Below are 16,880 nucleotides of genomic sequence, written 5' to 3' on the forward strand. Positions count from 1 at the left end.
TGATGATTTTATGATAAGTGACAATTTTATTAGAAAGAATACCCCAAAGAAATAATATTTCATCAGGCAAAAAGGAATATTTATATTAAAACAACAATCCATAACAGAAAGCAGTTGCAAAAATGTGGAACATGTGGGTGTGCCTGAGGATGCAGGAAATGATTTATGCTGTTTCAAATTACTACGCTTTTGAAAATTGAAATAATTTGATAGTATTATTTATCTTTCAAATATATGTATTCACATAACTTTTCTTATTTTAGAATCAACTTACGTTCAAACATTTTGGTGAGTTTCACTGGCCTTGCTTATGTCTTAAATAGGATTGAGAAAGAAGAGGAAAACGTATGCTAGTCACTCTGCCAGTCATGCTACCTTCCTTGTCACAGTTAATCATCACCATGATCCTCTGAAGCAGGTTGTATCCTTTCCACTCAAAGACATGAAAACGAGTCTCAGAGAGATTAAGTCATACTGAAGATCACAGGCATAGCAGTTCTAGCAAAACTGGTGTTAGAACCTCAATCTTTTGGTTCAGTAACTCATTCTACACTTTACAGTATATTTACTTTGTAAACTATAAAATGACATACACTTGTAAGAGTTACAATGATTACCTAATAGTATAGAGTTTTGCTTGAGTCTTTTACCGTATAGAAAGCCTTGCATTTGATTCCAAACCTAATGAATGTTTGAACTCAATTAGTTTTTTTTTTTTTAAATTGAGTACTTCAATGCACGTGCCAGGTACTTTACATGCACTATATTGTTAAACCCCCACAACATCCCATTGCAGTAAAAAATGCTGTTACACTCATGTTACAAATGAGGAAACAAGCTCAGTGAGATTAAGTAGCTTGTTCAGTAGTCAAAGAGTGTGGAACCTACTTCCATTCCTCTGAACCATGTTCTGTTTGCACATTGTCAGTCAGAGGTAAGAGTTCCTTACATAAAGAATTATACACACAGAAAGACTTATATGCTGAGAACTACAAAACATTGATAAAGGAAATTGAAGATGATTCAAAGAAATGGAAAGATATCTCATGATCTTGGGGTGGAGGGATTATAGTATTGTAAAAATGGCCATACACCCAAAGCAATCTACAGATTTAATGCAATCCCTATCAAATTACCCATGACATTTTTCACAGAACTAGAACTAGAAATAATCCTAAAATACATACGGAACCACAAAAGACCCAGAATTGCCAAAGCAATCCTGAGGAAAAAGAACAAAGCAGGAGGCATAACCATCCCAGGCTTCAGACAATACTACAAAGCTACAGTAATCAAAACAGCTTGGTAATGACACAGAAACAGACATATGGATCAATGGAACAGAATAGAGAGCCCAGAAATAAACCCATACACCTATAGTAAATTAATCTTTGACAAAAGAGGCAAGAATATCCAATGGGGAAAAGACAGTCTCTTCAGCAAGTGGTGTTGGGAAAGCTGGACAGCCACATGCAAATCAATGAAGTTAGAACACTCCCTCACATCATACACAAAAATGAACTCAAAATGACTTAAAGACTTAAATATAAGACATGACAACATAAAACTCCTAGAAGATAGCATAGGCAAAACATTCTCTGACATAAATTGTAACAGTGTTTTCTTAGGTCAGTCTCCCAAAGGCAAAAGAAATAAAAGCAAAATTAAATAAATGGGACCTAATCAAACTTATAAGCTTTTGCATAGCAAAAGGAAACCATAAAGAAAATGAAAAGACAATCTATGGAATGGGAGAAAATATTTGCAAATGTTGTGACTGACAAGTGCTTAATTTCCAAAATATACAAACAGCTTGCATAGCTCAATATCAAAAAAACAAACAACCCAATCTAAAAATTGGCAGAAGACCTTAATAGATATTTCTCCAAAGAAGACATATAGATGGCCAATAGGCACATGAAAAGATGCTCAACATGGCTAATTATTAGAGAAATGCAAATCAAAACTACAATGAGGTATCACCTCACACAAGTCAGAATGACCATCATCGAAAAGTCTACAAACAATAAATGCTGGAGAGGGTGTGGAGAAAAAGGGAACCCTCCTACACTGTTGGTAGGAATGTAAATTTGTACAGCCACTACGGAGAACAGTATGGAAGTTCCTTAAAAAACTAAAAATAGAGTTACCATATGATCTAGCAATCCCACTTCTGGGCATATATACAGAGAAAACTGTAATGCAAAAAGATACATGCACCCCAATATTCATAGCAGCATTATTTACAATAGCTAAGACATGGAAACAAACTAAATATTCATTAGTGATGAATGGATAAAGAAGATGTGGTATATATATGCAATGGAATATTACTCAGCCATAAAAAAGAATGAAATAATGCCGTTTGCAGCAACATGGATGGACCTAGAGACTGTCATACTAAGTGAAGCAAGTCAGAGAAAGACAAATATCATATGATATCACATATGTGGAATCTAAAAAAAATGATGCAAATGAACTTATTTACAAAACAGAAAGAGACTGACAGACATAGAAAACAAATTTATGGTTACCAAAGGGGAAAGCAAGGGGAGGATAAATTAGGAGTTTGGGATTAGCAGATATAAACTTTTATATATAAAATAGATAAACAACAAGGTCCTACTGTATAGAACAGGGAACTATATTCAATATCTTGTAATAAACTATAATAGAAAAGAATATGAAAGAGAAGATATACATAACTGAATCATTTTGCTGTACACCAGAAACTAACACAACATTGTAAATCAACTATACTTCAATTAAAAAAAAGAATAACACATGCAGCTTTACACAGAATCCAACTCCTTATTTATTTAATCATGATTTAGGCTTTTTCCATAATCAATTATTCAATTGGTTTTTGATCTGTTAGTTCTGGAAACCATTACCCAAACTCCATGATTTGGATCTAATAACAACTTTGGGTTTCATAGACTGCTTTATATATATATGTATATATGTGTGTGTGTGTGTATGGATATATATATATATATAAAAGAATATATGTAAGGATATAGATGGATATTGTGATATATATATTTTAAAATATATGTTAGGATGTATATAAGGAGATATATATATATATAAAGATATATATAAGGATAAATGCATAAGGATATGTGTATATATATATCATATATATGTATGTGTGTGTGTGTATATTCTCTGACACTGAGAAATCAGGAGGACAAGCCCACATTTAAGATTGGTTATTTGGTGGTTGGTCAATCTTCAGGTATAGAAGCTTGTTACAAGATTTTTTCGTGTAATCACTGATTAGAAAGAAGGTATCTCTGACTTAAATTAAATATGACCATTAGCCTTTTTTCTTTTTTTTAACATCTTTATTGGAGTATAATTGCTTTATAATGGTGTGTTAGTTTCTGCTTTATAACAAAGTGAATCAGTTATACATATACATATGTCCCCATATTTCTTCCCTCTTGCATCTCCCTCCCTCCCACCCTCCCTATCCCGCCTCTCTAGGTGGTCACAAAGCACAGAGCTGATCTCCCTGTGCTATGCGGTTGCTTCCCACTAGCTATCTATTTTACGTTTGGTAGTGTATATATGTCCATGCCACTCTCTCACTTTGTCACATGTTACCCTTCCCCCTCCCCATAGCCTCAAGTCCATTCTCTAGTAGATCTGTGTCTTTATTCCCGTCTTGCCACTAGGTTCCTGCAAATGAAGCAACTGACAAAGGATTAATCTGCAAAATTTACAAGCAGCTCATGCAGCTCAATAACAAAAAAACAAACAACCCAATCCCAAAATGGGCAGAAGACCTAAATAGACATTTCTCCAAAGAAGATATACAGATTGCCAACAAACACATGAAAGAATGCTCAACATCATTAATCATTACAGAAATGCAAATCAAAACTACAATGAGATATCATCTCACACCGGTCAGAATGGCCATCATCAAAAAATCTAGAAACAATAAATGCTGGAGAGGGTGTGGAGAAAAGAGAACCCTCTTGCACTGTTGGTGGGAATGTCAATTGATACAGTCACTATGGAGAACAGTATGGAGGTTCCTTAAAAAACTAAAAATAGAACTACCATACGACCCAGCAATCCCACTACTGGGCATATACCCTGAGAAAACCATAATTCAAAAAGAGTCATGTACCAAAATGTTCATTGCAGCTCTATTTACAATAGCCAGGACATGGAAGCAACCTAAGTGTCCATCATCGGATGACCATTAGCCTTTTGAAGAGCATTGACTTACACCAGGCAAACTGTAGGCTTCTGAGGATTTAAATTAAAGGGAAAATTGTAAAAGATCAGTCATCAGCATTTATTTATCATCTGTCATAAGCTAAAGAGAGAATTTTCGTTTTATAAGTCAACAAGAGTTAGCTGAATTCCCAGTCTGATTTAACAAGAAATCAACATAAGCAGCTTAAATGTCTTGCAATATTGTATTTTCTTGTACTTTCTCAGATGTGCCAAAGCAAGTACCCTTCATGTCAACTCTCTTATTTAAAAATCTGACAGTGTCTTTTTTCCTTTTATTATAGTGTCCCCTTGAACTACAGCCATTGTTTCTGGACTGCCATTTTCAAATCTTTTCTCTCTGTGAAGATGCAAACGAGGAAAGCTGATGGTGCTGATGAGAGTTCTGTCTCTCTCTTCCATTAATCCTCTTTTCCACTTTGACATTATTTTAATTACTTAAAAAAAAACCCAAACAAAAGATACTTCACTACCAAAATAGTACTGTTTGCTTTAGAACAAAGCTATTGGGAAGAAAGTTATATAAGTGTTAGGAAGGAAGCTGAGATGAGAAGGTAAGATCAGAAGAGACAAGGGAGGACTGAGAGTGGTCCCAGGGCGAGCATGTGAGACTGACCCAGAGAGAACCTGGAAGCTGGGTATAGGGGAAAAAAACACAAGACCTAGGCAGAAGACCTGGCTAAATACTTTTTTAAAAATTTAATTTAATTAAGAATTTTTTTTATTGAAGTAGAGTTGATTTACCATGTTGTGCCAATCCCTGCTGCACAGCAAAGTGACTCAGTTCTACACATCTAGACATTCCTTTTTTTAAATATTCTTTTCCATTATGGTTTATTACAGGACATTGAATATAGTTCCCTGTGCTATACATTAGGACCTTGTTGTTTATCCATTCTAAATGTAAAAGTTTGCATCTACCAAACTCAAATTCCCAGTCCATCTCTCTCCCTCCCCTCCTCCCCCTTGGCAACCACAAGTCTGTTCTCTATGTCTATGGGTCTGCTTCTGTTTTGTAGATAGGTTCAGTTGTCTGACTCTATACTTTGCTGTGCCAGTCTAGGCAATTAATTAATTAATTTCTCTGAGCACCACTTTTTAATCTCTAAATATTAGAATTATACCCACCTCAAAAGGAGTTTACAAGTGTACAAATGTGCTGTAATTGTAAATACACGTAAAGTCTTAAAACTGAGCTGGAGGAACAGCAGCAAATAGCCAGGACTTGTGGAGGACTTGGGCTCTTGGAGGGCCTGGACCCAGTAATAGTTAACCTGGGGCCTAAGCAGCTAAGACAAAGAGCAGGACTGTCTGGCTTGTAGGGCTGCAGGGAAAGGGTGCATGCTCCAAGAGGAGGGTGGGTGGAGAGAAATGACAGGCATCAACCCTCTTGTAATTTTTTGATCTTCCATGCTTGGGCATGTGCTTATTTGAGACTTGGTTTAAGGTTTGCCAACTTGTATCACTTGTTTCTGCCTATAGAAATGTTAAGACATTTTCCAAGCCAATTAGAGGGAACAATGGATGCCACTAGAAAGTCTAAAGTGCCATTGCAAGATCCAATTCCCAGGACTGAAACAGATGTATTCCCTGAAATAACTCAGGGTTCTAATGTGAATATGAAAGCCTTCAAAGAAACCCTTTTCAGAGCCTCTAAAGCTTATTTAACTGGCTTTGATATCTTAGCATCAGATATGAGTGAAGAGAACAATACAGAAACTTCTTTAGCACCTCTCTTTTAGGGAGCCACCCATTTTCCCATTTCATAACAATTGGCTAGGCCTGGCCAGTCTGTATGTTTTCAATACCACTTAGCTTATGGTCCAGGCCTGACCAGTCAGAGCACTGCATCCCCCTGACTTCAGTGGTTGCTAAAGGGATGAGCATGTAACTCAAACTGGGTGATTCAGAGTCCTCCAGGTTTCTAACTTCTACAATCCATATGGTTTTAGGAATACCTGCAACCATTTTGCTGATACACAGACAAATCCTATGTGATTTCAAGCAAAGCAGAGGCAAGCAGAACCAAAATCAAAGAGGCAAGAAAACAGAGTTCTGATGAAATTGTTTAAACCCCTGGATTCAGCAGGAGATGTACCTTTTGGTCTTCTCGCTTACATTTTTCTATCACTTGATACTGAAAATGTTTTGGCTTGAACAATTCCATAGTGTTAAACTCCAAATATTTCTCATTATGTTATATAGTTTGTAATTTAACTGAAGAAAAATAAAAGAGATTTTTTTAGCTAAAAATAATTTAATATTGTAGGATTTCTTATCATATGTAGACCCTGCTGAGATGTTTGCTATAGTTTTAGAAATAACAGATAAATTTGTGCCATAAAGCTTATTAACATGAAAACTTTTCTCATACAGGTCTTTATCTTATTAATTAGATTAAATGCAATTGCTTAGTAAAGAAATAGTTTCTACAGGGACTTCAGGTATGCCAGAGTATATTAGGAAAACGTGCAGATACTCTTTCTTTGATACGTCTTTTGACAATTGAAGACTATTTCAACTGTCAACCGTGAAGACATATATTGTCTCATGTACCATGACTAGGAGCTATACTGAAGTGCTAATATTTTCAAGTGATTATCACGTCTGTCTAAGAAGAGTAATAATAAAAATGTTATTTGAAAACATTAAGATTTTTTTTCTTACCTCAGAAAAACTATGCAAAGTTCTTTAGTCATTATTCAAGTTGTAAAATTAACTCATTATATGAAAATGTAAAGAAGACTAATGGTACTCTTAGAATATAAAACTATAGTAAATTGTTAATTATAAATTCATTTCCTCCTCCTTGTTCATCATAATGATTTACTTTTAAAATCTGGAACAAATAAGCCCAATTAACCAATTTTGATTATGGGTTTGCTCTTGGTTAAAATATTTCAATTTATATCTGCTTTTATGGGGGAGGGAATGTTGAAATACCCAAGATTTTGGGAAATATTTAATAAATAATCACTTTAATTTTATATTAGTTATAAAATATTGGGAATAGCTTAATTATGATATGACAACAGATAGAAAGTGGGCCTAGTTTTTTTTTTTTTTTTAAATTAATTAATTAATTAATGGCTGTGTTGGGTCTTCGTTTCTGCGCGAGGGCTTTCTCTAGTTGTGGCAAGCGGGGGCCACTCTTCATCACGGTGCGCGGGCCTCTCACTATCGTGGCCTCTCTTCTTGCGGAGCACAGGCTCCAGACGCGCAGGCTCAGTAATTGTGGCTCACGGGCCCAGTTGCTCCGCGGCATGTGGGATCTTCCCAGACCAGGGCTTGAACCCGTGTCCCCTGCATTGGCAGGCAGATTCTCAACTACTGCGCCACCAGGGAAGCCCTGGGCCTAGTTTTTAATGATTGAATATATTTTTTGTATTATGTTTAAATTAATTTTTTATTAGGTAGTATTAAAATTAAATTAAATTAAAAACACAGTAAAAAGTCTATACCATCCTTTTCCCCATATGCCTAGTACTCACTTTATATTCTTCTTCCCACCCCTCCCCTTGCATAGGCAACTCCCTTACATAGATGCCTATATATCCTTCCAAAGTTTCTTTTTTCATGTACAAGGAAGCATGTATATAGAAACTTAATACTCCCCCATATTTTACACATGTTTGAAAACTTTTACTATGAAGTCTGTTGTCTTTGCTTTCTATTCTTTATATGTCTTCTGACAGTTAAGGAGTTTTTTTTCCTCCCTTGTGGTTGCCTTTATAAATATAACTATGTATAGTCTACAGTATCAACCCTACTAAGACAACTAATAAAATAAACATGTTTCTTCTTCCTTCCTGTTCCCTCCTTTTTCTTCCACCATCTGATAGTATAGAATAAAATTATCTTTCTTAGTATTTACCCTTATATGGTTAAATATGCATATATTTCTATTAATTGATCTGTCAGCTTCAAATAACATTTTTGACTCCCAGCTATTACAGACAAGACAATCAGAAAATTTATTTACTCTCTACCTTTCCTTTATGCCCTCCCTGTATTTATTAGTTTATCATTTCTACATTTTCAGAACATACTATATTTACATCCTGATTTTTTGCCCTTATCCTCACTTATAGTCAGTGTCAGTTCTACAGTTACATGTATTTCAGTCCTCATTTCCAGTCTCTTTACTGCAGTTTTCCTGACCTTGTTTGGATAAAGTTCATCCTTTTGTATCTACTACTAGGAAAGAAACATTATTTGAAGAGAATATGATTGTATACTAACCAACCCTGCCCCCCCCCATGTAATCAGTTGAAAACCTGCTGTAAATAAGAACATTCAGTGAAGTAAAGGGACATGGAAGTAACATAGAGAAATCAGTACTTTTTATTATATAGGGAACAACTATAAACAAATGACTCCATAAAATACCTAGAAATAAACACATCAAGAAATATATAAAACCTATATCTAGAAAATTTTAGAAAACTCCTGAAGAGCACAAAAGAAGAATTGAAATAATGGAAAGATATACCAAGATTTTGACAGGAAGATTCAAAATCATGAAGTTATCAATTCTTCATAACTTATAAATTTAAAGTGATCCAATAAGAGAACCAAGTGTTTTTAAGCTAGAAAAATTGATTATAAAGTTTATATAGAAAAAATATACAAACAAGAATATTGAAAAGAACTTTGAAAAAAGGAGCAATAGTGGTAGGGGCAGGATTTCCAGAGGCAAAACATTTTATGTCTCAATAATTCAACAGAGAGCTAGTATATAAATAAACAAACAGCCAGAAATAAATGATATGGAAATCTAGTATATTACATAGGTGTTATCCCCAAACTAAAGGGTAAAAATGTATTATTAAACAAATGGTCCTGGGATGATGGGTAGCTCTCTGGAAAAAATAAAATTGAATCCACATTGTACACTATATACTATGATGAATTTCAGTTGCACCAAGAACTTACATGTAAAAGAAGAAGCCATTAAAATACTAGATGAAAATTTATTTTTCAGTGGGAAGGCTTTTCTAACTATGAATCAAAATCCAGAATCTGTAATAAAAAAAGATTAGTGGATTTGGAACTATAAAAAAGAAAAAAATTCTTCATGACAAAAATACCACATGGTAAGTCAAAAAACAAATTTCAATCTTGAAAATATTTTGCAATTTATATCACAGGCAAAGAATAAATCTTACCATTATACAGAAAGCTCCTAGAGCTCAACCAGAGACCAACAGCCTAAAAGTTAAGAGCGCAAAAGATATAAGCAGTTCACAAATAACAAAATACAAATAATTTAAAAACATAAAAGAGGTAGTCAACCTCACTGAAAATTAGAGGTTTTTATAATGAAGGGTATCCAATTGATTCATTGTTCTAAGTTTTTAAATTCAAATTATTCTATTAAGATCCTATAATTTGCATGATATTACTCATAGGGTTGGCCAAAAGTTTGTTTTTCTGTACAACGTTATCAAAAAGCCTGAACGGACTTTTTGACCAACCCAATACAACAATTTCAACTGCAGTTTATTTTCACATGGAGTGACATTTTATGTTATCTTTTATTGTGCACCTGTTTTCATATTTCTGGAACAAGTTCCAATCATTAGGATGAATGCAGTAATTAAGGGCCTACTAAAGATGAATCTTCACCCGTACATGCTGTGTGAATTTTGATCACTCTAATATCTGCCACTGCTATTAAAACAATTCATTCTCATTTCATCAAGTATTCTTGTAAATTTATTTTCTTTTAGTCTTCACATTAGAGAGTTGTTTTTCTCTCTGAGTATCAAAAAATGCTACCCATGTGAGATGAGGCATTCAAGACAAGGGTAACATTATTCCCTGAGTAATAGTGACACCTGCAATCCTTAGTATCACAAAATATGATAATTGCATCAGCTTTGTGCTACAAAACTGACAATTGAAAACCCGCTTTGGCAAAGCAGGACTCTTTTGCTACTGCTTGGTTTGTTTCAGTTGTTTGTGTTCTTAGTCCACCTGTTCCTGAAGTTATTTTCATTTCCTCCAATACTTGGTATCTTAGTATTATAAACATATGGGAGGTGGATGGTTATAATACATACTCCGTGTTTGATCTCTTCGGCAGAGACAGTACCCGAGAGAACTCTCTGGGATAACTGGATTTTCCTATGTCTGGCTCAAGCTTTATTGAGTTATGTTGGTCTGTGAGATCACATTGTACTGAGTAGAGGCTCTCTCAGCACACCCTGATTTATCCAACTTGCCCACTGAACTGGTGCTCCACATTCCCTCTGCAAAACATATTCATGACCAGAGCAAGCTGAATGCAGATGGCTGAAGACTGCTCTCTCATGCACTCTGCTCCTCCTTGGATAGCTGCATACTTACCATAAATCAAGAAGCTTGTCCCCACTGTTTCTTTTATGTGAGTTTTATTATAATCACTAAACATAATTTTAATTAAATATTCCATAAACTGACAAGAATGGAAAGAAAGTGTTGTTTGCATGATAACTAGACTGAATGCTTTGGAAAGACTCAATTAAAAAGGTCACTTAAAAATCCTGTCAGATAAAGTATTGGTGAGACAACAGTAAAAACATTAGAGAAATTATACAATATGAAAGGATTTTCTATTTAGATTGTTCTGAAAGACTGCATCCCTGAGATTTCTCTTCATATTAAAAAATTGAAATTGGAAATTGTAGACTGCATTGTGAGTTTGGTTCTGCAAGGTATCACACAAAACTCCAGTCAAGTAGTGGGCTCATACTCACAGAAGTTTTGCTCTACATGAAAAAAACTGGAAAATGAATGTACATTTGTATATTTTAAATTCAGGTAAAATGTTTAAAGTATATATGCAATGCTTTTAAATGATTCAACTCTTTACACCAACTGGTTTTGATTAATTGACCAATTACAAATGCTGATGTTTCAGATAAGCGGATTTGTACTGAACTTGAACATGAATGGCTGTCCTTTTAATATTTTCATGCGGACCTAAGTTTTTGAGATAGGTAGAAGTTTGTTTTTGGAAGAATATAATGTTCTCTTAGGATGCAGGCAAAGTGATTAGAAAAAGTTTTGAGAATATCTGAAATAAGGGCAGGATGAAACGGAAGTGGGAGCAAAATGAGAAAACTGTGGACCCAGAAGTCATGTTCTTCCTATTCCTGCTGGAAGAAATCCATGACCTAAATCACAAATTAACACCTCTTCTCTTTCCCCCATGGCTTATTTTAATAAGAGACAAAGGGCTTCCCTGGTGGCTCAGTGGTTGACAATCTGCCTGCCAAAGCAGGGGACACGGGTTCGAGCCCTGGTCTGGGAAGATCCCAAATGCTGCGGAGCAACTAGGCCCGTGAGCCACAACTACTGAGCCTGCGCGCCTGGAGCTTGTGCTCCGCAACAAGAGAGGCTGTGACAGTGAGAGGCCCGCACACTGTGATGAAGAGTGGCCCCCGCTAGCTGTAACTAGAGAAAGCCCTCGCACAGAAACGAAGACCCAACACAGCCAAATATAAATAAATAAAGAAGCTTTCATTTAAAAAAAAAAAAAAAGAGACAAAGACTTTCAAGCTAATAGTAAGGGTATTCTAAGTACAAGTAACTGTACATAACACTAGCCATTTCTATTTTAGTGTGAATTAATTTTTAGTCTTTGTGTAAATGACTGAGGCTGGTGGGGCTTCTGGAAGATGATGTAGATAAGAAACAGGAAGAAAAGTACAAACACCAGGTTGGAGCAGGGCAAGACAGGGTGTACCTTCTTAAAGTAGTATTAGATGAGGAAAATCTATTTGACTACATGGATAAAGCTGTTGTTTTCAAAATTTTCCATGCAATCAATGTCACACTGTTGACCCCAGCAACTGAAATCTTATTCATGTTGTGCTATCTACCCATTTCATGCTGACCTGCTATCACCCTGACAGTTTGACTTAATTATATTTGAGTAAGTCTATTCATCATGCCATTTTGTTTTACTTTGTTTTGATTGTAGCAAATGGAGCCAACATGAAATTCATCTTTATCTGTAATCTAGCAGGATTGGAAAATAAGTCTCTAAGACCTACTAGATGGATACAACATAACCTGAGTGCTACAAATTATGTGGTTTGAGTTTACCATGATGTCATGAAATCATTCTCCTTTTACTTACGTTCTGGGAAAAAAATATACTTTTTATTTAATGAATTAAGAAATTCAGAGAGAAACAAAGCAACACTGGCACCTGATAGTCATAATTTGAGTTCGTCTTATCATAAACTTGATCCTTTTACTTAAAATTGAAGGGTACTACATAAGCTGTGTGTTTATAAGAGTAATAATCTTTTAAAATAAAATTTGAATTATTACAAACAATTCTTTGCTGTATTCCATTTTCTTTCAGTTATAGAGATACTTGAAAAAATAATTTAACTTTGTAAAACTAGGAAATTACTTATAGTAAGTCTAGGACCCAGTTGGGCACAGAAGCCGTGAAGGAAAGAAGACATAATTTTCAAGGTAGAAGGATATTGCCTCTTACGGTGTCTAACAGAGCTACCCTATTGCTAGAGTGAGAAAAAGGGTAACTAGAGCAGCAGGGGACATAATTACAAATAAAAGGGGAAATACAACTATCTTTGAATTTATTGCCAAATGTTTAAAAAGGAAGTTTTAAGTTTGCAGTTATTCTTCCATTTACTCAGGTGAATGATAAATCTTGCAAAGTTGATAGGTAAAGCCTCAGACTTTATATATTTGGCCTCTAGGATAAAAGTAGTCTCGTTAAAACATACTGGCAATTAAAATTTTTATTTTCAATGGTAGTACAGTTAAAGAAAGCATACTGTGTTTTTGTTTGACATTAAATCTGATGGAATATTTGTCTGGAAGAAAAATACGCCTGATTTTGTGTGTGTGTATCTGTGTGTATGTGCATGCTCTTGTTTACGTGTTATTATCCTAAGGCTTTTTTACTTTTCCGTCCATCTCCTCGGTCTAAACCAACCTTCTCTCACATCCTATATACTTCAGTCTGGAAGTGAATAAAACCCTCTGAAAGTTGTTTACAATTAGCATAAGAAAGGGAGAAAGAAAGCATTGACTATAATTTAGTATCAGTGTATCTGATTCCACTGATTTTATTAATAATGCTTCCCATTTGTGGGAAGTATAAAAGCAAATTAATTACTGCCATTTCTGCTGGACTCTTGAGTTCAACCTACATTTTTGAGAATAGCAAATATTATAAATTTTACAATTTCCTGACATTATACTTGACAGAAATGCGGAGAAATACTTTCATGTGAAAACTTTGCCAGAGAGGAGGAAAAGTGAATCATACCAAAACTTTTATTTGCTTTTATATAAAATTAACTTTTACTAACATAACCTCTGTTAAAGCAAATCCCCCAATAATAGGACCTCAACATGTTTAAGTGCTTTGCGATTGTACGAACTCAAATTCTCACTAAATGAATAAACATTAAAAAGAAAGAAGAAAATGGAGGGGAAAAGGAGAAATGAGAAAATTTGGATGAAAAGAATTAATAACATTAAAGTGTGAATATTCTAAATGTTAATATAGAAACAAAATTAATTTTTAATCAGAACTCCTCACATGCTATTTTTTCAGTCTGATGAAGTGTTTTAAAATTTTTTATAAAGGTAAAAATGCATGAGATAAGTAAGATATTTTTGGAAAAGAGGACTAGAGAAGGAGAACTTGCTTTACTAGATGAGAACATGCAGTACTTTACTGTATTTGAATCAATATGGCATTGGCATCAGAAAAGACCAGTGGAAAAGAATCCAAAATCTGAAAATAGATCCTGGTGAGGATGAGAATTTAACATATGGCAAAGGTGGTATTTTAACTCACTGGGAAAATGTTTTTTTCAACATATAGTGCTAGCCCAATTGGCTACCCATCAGGAAGTAAATAAAATTGTAACAGTACCTCACACCATATAGATAAATTTTGGATGGACTGAAAATTAAATTTAACAAAAACGCAGTAACAAACACGTATAAGAAAATCTAGAAGACCATGGTTATAAACTGGGGGGAAGGAGAGTTTTATTTTTTAAAAAGTAAATAGAAAAAGCAATATATTTGGAAAAGATATTTGTATGTAGAATGCAGACAGAAGATTAATATTTATAATACACAAAGAGTTCTTAGAAATTGACAAGGAGATAATCCAAGAGAAAATGGGCAAAGGAAAATAACTAGGCAAATCATGAAAGAGTTAATCCAAAAAAGTTCAACCTCCTTATAGGCAGGCAAAAGTTAATTAAACTAATATCTGTATACCTCTCCAACTGGCCAAAATTCAAAAGAAGGAAAACACCACTTTCTGCCCAGGAAGAGAGAGTATTTTCAGATGTTACTAACAAAAATGTAAATTATTGCATCTTTGTTGGAAAGTAATGTGGTAATGTCTATTTAAAGAAATAAATGCATAGTTGACTTTGATCTAGCAGTCCCTTTCTTAGGAATTTAGCCAGTAGAAATAATAGCACCCATGAAAATTGTATACAGACTATTGGTTGTAACATTATTCATAGTGGCAAAGAATTAGAAACAAAGTGAATGCTCATCATAGTACATTTATACCATGGACTATTTTGTAGTCATTAAAAAGACTGTATTAGAACCATACTAGGAAACTTGGAAGGATTTCCATGAGGTATTGTTGAGTGAGAAAAGCAGGATGCTGACAATATTGCATAATATCCAAATTTTGAAATATAAGTAAGATCCCCCCACTATAAATATATATGCATTTTGTAAATACTTATAATTTTATAATCTAAGAAATTTTGTCACCTGGGTTACCTAGGATGTGATGGTGCTGGTGATGATGTGGGTAAAAGGGGAAGAGAAAGGAGAAAGGTAACGTATTAGTTTTTTGTTGTTATGTAACAAATCAGCACAAATTTAGAAGCTTAAACATCATACAGCTATTTTCCCACAGTTTTTATGTGTCAGCAGTCACATTTGCTAAGCTGAATCCTCTGCTCAGTGTCTTATAAAGCTGCAATCAAAGTGTTGGCAGGACTGAATTCTTTTCTGGAGCTCATGATGCTTTTTCAAGCTCACATGATTGTTGGTGGAATTCATTTCCTTGCGACTGCATGACTGCAGGCCTTGGCTTCTCCCTGGCTGTCGTCTATAGGCCACCCTAATGTCCTAGAGGCCACCTGCAATTCCTCATCACGTGTTCTTTTCCATAGGCAGCTCAAAACACAGCTGTTTGATTCTTCAAGGCCAGCAGAAGAGTCTCCTGTTGCTAAATCAGTTAAGATGTCTTATAAAATGGAATGTAATCATGAGAGACAACCCACCCAATCACTTTTGCCATATTCTACTGGTTAGAAGAAAGTCATAGGTCCTGCTAACACCCAAGGGCAGGGGATTTTTACAAGGTCATGGATCATAGGTGGGGAGGTCAAGATTAGAGTGTGTTTTGTCATAGAAAGCTAAGCAAATAATGAAAAGAAACAATATTTCAAAAAGACCAAAAAACTAATTGAATACAGAAACTATTAATATGATCATACCTATATGTAGTAAATAATTTTTAAAAGTAAAGACTTTTTAAAAAGGAAAATGATTGCCACGTGTCAGATCATTAGTATTGTGCATTTTCTTGTGTTCTACACAGACCATTAATAACGATACACGGTGCCATGTGCTTCTCTGGTTTCTTCATGAAGAATGTGCTCTATTGTTTTCCTTCATATTTCATCCATTCTAACATGGTCTCAATTGTCAGAGGCCCATTATTTTATGTATCACAATGAAATAAAAAAAGAATGCTAGTTAAACTGGGCTTTTCTAGCACCATCAATTATGAGACATATGCCAATCTCAAAGACTTGAAAATGTGAAAATATATTCATCTTAGATTTGATGAAAATTACTTGGGGACATTTTCTTCTTGGGAAAGCTCTCTTTAGCTTCCTGCTGGAGGCCCTTAGGGTCCAATGGGTTACCTCCTTCCTCTCAGACATTGCCTGCTGAAAGCCATTGCTTGCCTCACATCCTTCTATTTCCTTAAAATGTAAATCAGGAATAACAATAATCAGATTTAGGCCAAGCAAAGATAAGTAAGACACTTTCTAAGAGCAAATTCCTCTGAAGTCATTCAGTGGTTCTATGGTGCTAGGTTTCCACTTTCAGGTTAACTAACGCAAACTCTCTAAACATATATTTTACTTACTATTATTATTATTTTTTGTAGAAAGAAGCAACGTTAAGGTGAAAATAGTGTAACAAAATTTTTGAATTAATTTTTATTTGTCAGCTGCAAAGGTCTGGAAAATTTTTTTAGCTAAGCACAGAAAATAGATGTAATTATAATATTGTGTGTGAACAATGTTTTCCCTTAGATAAAATGAATGCTCATCAAACTTGTCAAGCAATTTAAATGAACTATCTCTTATGGCAATTTCAAATGCACTGAAAGTGACTCAGTAATTTCTTGAAAGAGACTGTATTTTTAAAATGAAGGTAATTTGCTCTTTTCTTTGGCTAGTTCTTTGCTCAAAGTCTTCTGTATATTAGGAAACATTTTTCTTATGGGGTCTACAGGTCGTTGCTAAATTTTTATGTGATATTATCACTCTCCAGAATAAAGTCTGTTACCATGTTTTTTCATAAAAAAT

The 16,880-nt window shown here is 34.6% G+C and overlaps 1 long non-coding RNA gene across 1 annotated transcript in view; it reads right to left on the bottom strand.

Annotated features, from left to right (window-relative positions):
- LOC309631332 overlaps positions 1–16,880 on the bottom strand; it is a 639,135-nt gene that overhangs the window by 25,001 nt on the left and 597,254 nt on the right. Inside the window, exons 2-3 of the long non-coding RNA XR_014246201.1 lie at positions 7,610–7,756; positions 1–7,302 (exon numbers count right to left, since the gene is read on the bottom strand). The exon at positions 1–7,302 is cut by the window's left edge and continues 25,001 nt beyond it. This is a non-coding gene — a long non-coding RNA (uncharacterized lncRNA). The remainder of the gene's footprint in view (positions 7,303–7,609; positions 7,757–16,880) is intronic.

The sequence above is a fragment of the Balaenoptera borealis genome (genome assembly GCF_965194805.1).
Source record: "Balaenoptera borealis genome assembly, chromosome: 6".
In the NCBI taxonomy this organism is placed as follows: domain Eukaryota; kingdom Metazoa; phylum Chordata; class Mammalia; order Artiodactyla; family Balaenopteridae; genus Balaenoptera; species Balaenoptera borealis.